The sequence below is a fragment of the Coenobita brevimanus genome, chromosome 90 (assembly GCF_032717465.1).
Source record: "Coenobita brevimanus isolate Jiangsu-jjx chromosome 90, ASM3271746v2, whole genome shotgun sequence".
NCBI classification, from domain to species: Eukaryota; Metazoa; Arthropoda; class Malacostraca; order Decapoda; family Coenobitidae; genus Coenobita; species Coenobita brevimanus.
Genome location: NC_137043.1, coordinates 35,778,206 through 35,782,342, shown reverse-complemented (window position 1 = coordinate 35,782,342; position 4,137 = coordinate 35,778,206).

The following is a 4,137-nucleotide window of genomic DNA, read 5'->3' as shown; positions in this document are numbered from 1 at the left end:
AAGAAAATTAGCAAGAAATTTTAAGTCTTCAAGAAAAATAGGAAGAAATTGTAAGTCAAGATAAATCGTAAGAAATTTTAAGTCTTCAAGAAAAATAGGAAGAAATTTTAAGTCTTCAAGAAAAATAGGAAGAAATTTTAAGTATTCATGAAATATAGCAAGAAATTTGCCGTCGGGGATAAGGGGGTTGTTGTGTCTTAGTGGGTTAGATTAGGGAGAGAGGTTAGGATTAGGGAAAGGGGTTAGGATTAGAGAGAGGGGTTTGGATGAGAGAGCAGAAAGAGTGATTTTGATTAGCGAGGAGAGAGGGGTGTGGATTAGAGAGTAGAGGGAGGGGTTTGGATTAGAGGGAAAGCAGTTAGATGAGAGAGAGAGAGAGAGTTAGGTTAGAGGAAAGGGAGTTAGAGGGAGAGAATTAGGTTAGAGGAAAAGGAAGTTATATTTGAGAGAGAGTATTAGGTTAGAGAAAAGGGAGTTAGATTAGAGAGAGAGAGAGAGAGAGAGAGAGAGAGTTAGGTTAGAGGAAAAGGGAGTTAGATTTGAGAGAGAGAGTTAGGTTAGGGGAAAGGGAGTAAGGGTAGAGGGAGGGGGGTAAGTTAGAAGGAGGGGGGTAGATTAACTGCATTCCTCCTGTAGCTTCTTTGTCTCCATATATTTTAGAAATCTACTGCCCCCCATTTCCTTATTACATTCTTGACACCCACAACCACTTCCGTATTCATGAAAGTGCTGGTTAGAGTTTTATCACTTATCATATTCTTGTCCTCGTTCGTTCGTCTTCTTTATGCACAGCTCTCTCTCTTTGTCTTTGTCTGTGTCCGTCTGTGTATGTGTGTGTATATATATCTACCGTCTCTCTCTCTCTCTCTCTCTCTCTCTCTCTCTCTCTCTCTCACACACACACACACACACACACACACACACACACACACACACACACACACACACACAATTATTTTCCTATTTTCATCCACTCATTCGTCATCATCATCATCACGCGCAATCTCTCTCAACCACTCACAGTTTTAACTTGGTTGCTTCTTTCTTCTTTAACCCTTTCGCTGCGATTGTGCACTTCCTAACGTAAATAAAATCGACTGGAGATAGCAAGAATAAAAACGAGAAAAATTGTTGGTTATTAAGTAGCGATGGAAGTTATTTAACCAGTTTCTTATAAGACATTGTTAAGAAGATGAAGAAGATGACAGACGAAAGATTAAGATGTAGAAGATGACTTGGACGAAAGATTAAGATGTAGAGGATGACTTAGACGAAAGATTAAGATGAAGAAGATGACTTAGACGAAAGATTAAGGTGAAGAGGATGACTTAGACGAAAGATTAAGATGAAGAGGATGACTTAGACGAAAGATTAAGATGAAGAGGATGACTTAGACGAAAGATTAAGATGAAGAGGATGACTTAGACGAAAGATTAAGATGAAGAGGATAACATAGACGAAAGATTAAGATGAAGAAGATGGCTTGGACGAACGATAGTGATAAACGGTTAAATGTATGCAAAAATATTTATTTCTGCTGAGCTGGGTTTGCCTCTTAAACTGATTATGTTCATGTTTGGGTATCGTGTTGCATGATCATATTTTATTTATTCGTTGCAATATCCCTCTAGGTACTGGTGGAAAAAATTTGGCTAGCTTATTCTGCGACAATAGGATGAATGCTTGTAGGTTGTATAGTGTCAGATGTAGCTATTGGTGTTTTTGAAGGGGACGTGATTGATTTTTTTTTTTTTTTTTTTTTTTTTTTTTTTTTCGGAAAATCTGTCTTTGGCTCATACTCACCATATAGCAAAGAAAGTAAAGAAAACAGTTGTCGTTTGTAGACTGAGGAGGATTGGGTACTGAAAATTCACATATAATTGTACTCACGTTTTATTGTGACAGTAATAGTTTGTGCTGAAGGTTTTGAGGCTACTGGCACTATTCTTGAGGTGTAAGTTAAAATAAAGTTGAGGTGCTTAAAAGTACAAGATGGGTAGACTACAGAAATTAAGTATAGTATCGTACATATGTAAACTGATTTGTAAATGAGTAATTCCATGTCAGTGTGCATAAATTTACAGGTGTACAATAAGTTTACAGGTAGACATGATTAATAAGATATGATAGGTGTAGGAGGCGACGACATGTGTTCGAATGAGGTTGTTTTCTAATATAAGTAGGCATAAGTGAATATAATTTCACCCACATAAAGACCACACATCCTGCCCATGTGAGGTACGGGAACGTGTGTGATGGGCAGTGAGGGTGATGGCACATGAGGCACCTCTTGAAATTGTTGCACACTACCTTTGCCTTCTGCAGCACACGACACTTGACACATCATATACCCTGACACACCCAGCACTCCGACACACCCTGCATTCTGATACTTCCTACGTTCTGACACACCCTGGATTAACGCACCCTGCACTGACACCCTACACCCTGACACCCTACACTCTGACATACCCTACACCCTGCACTCTAACACACCCTACCCTGACACCCTGCACTCTGACACGCGGGACTGGACTCAACGTGCCCCAGGCTTTCTCGATGGCTAATTTGAGCTAACGTGAGCCCTCAGTGTGGGTGCTCCAGAGATTGGGGTCAGTCCCATCTGCTGGCGATCTTCAGTTGTTCCATCTAATAGCATGACAAGAAGGTCGTTGCTGGCAGTGGTTATAGGCTTAATTGTGACTAGAAATACTGCGTGATTAAAGTTGTATTCCCTCTCGTCACTGCTTTATTAGAGCAACCCTGACTACAAATTTCCTGAGTAAAGTTGTGTTCTCTGTCATTATCGCTACATAGGGCAGTCCTGACTAGAAATATTGCGTAATCAAAGCCGTATTTTCTATCATCATTGCTTCTTTCGGGCAATCCAGTGTGACCTTAAACAGCAGGTGTTGTCAGTCAGGGTTTGGACTTAGGTTAGGGTGGACTGAGACGTATGCCATTCTTGGTGAAAGGCCCCCGTTCCTTTGAAGTCTCCGGCATGGTCCCCCTAGGTTGCCTTCCTCTCCTGCCGGGGAAGCGAAATAACATGGTATCAATAAAGCATCAGTATAATCAACTAATTCAGTCACTGCAGAGGCGATCGGTGGGAGAGTGATTGAGGCTTGATCACGTAGCTACGGCATTTTCGAAAGTTTTACATTCATGCTAAAAGTTATGCATTTGGGGGATTTATTATCTCTTTACACCAAGACTAATAGAGGCAGATAAATGGGAGGCAATGGAAGTGACTTACTAGTTTTATTTAACCATTATGTCTACCTAAAACCGCTTGATGACGCCAAGGGACATGTACAGTATATTGATAGCTAACTGTATATACTCACTGATATGCAGGTTCACGTATGCTACAAGAAGTGATGTTAACTCTAATGGTAATGATGGTGATTGTAGTGTTTGTGGTATAGTTTAGGTAGTGGTGTAGGTGCAGTATTAGTTGTTGCTGTGGTTGTAGAGGTAGTGTTGGTAATTGTGGCAGCGTTTGGTGTGGTAGCAATGTCTAGAATAGCCAGGGGAAGTTGTATACTGTGAGATGTGCTAGCGTGGCAGTGATGAGAATGTTGGTTGAAATATAAAATAGCAGTGACAGTCGTGGCACTTTTGGCAGTCGCTCACTTCTCCGTCTCTTTCTCTTCTTCCACGTATCTTCCTCATCCTTCTTTCGTTCTGTGGGTGACAAGAGTATAGGCAGAGGGCTGGCGTTGTGTGGTAGACTCAGCAGAAACAAGCAGACGGGGACAGGAAGCAGACTGATGCAGGCAGACAGACAGGAAGCAGACTGATGCAGGCAGACAGACAGAAAGCAGACTGATGCAGCCAGACAGACAGAAAGCAGACTGATGCAGCCAGACAGACAGGAAGCAGACTAATGCAGGCAGACACGCAGGAAGCAGACTGATACAGACAGACAGACAGAAAGCAGACCCCTTCAGTTCGATAAGACCCCATATTAATTTGCATAAAACAGGCTGTTGGTAACAAGGAATTATTGTCATCGTACTGAAGGGATTAAGGTGAAAGGTAGACCAGTCAGACCGACGAGTTTACCAAGCAGTTTAACAGACAGGTAAAGCAATTGGACTGACAAACGAAGCAGATAAACTGACAATGGGACAG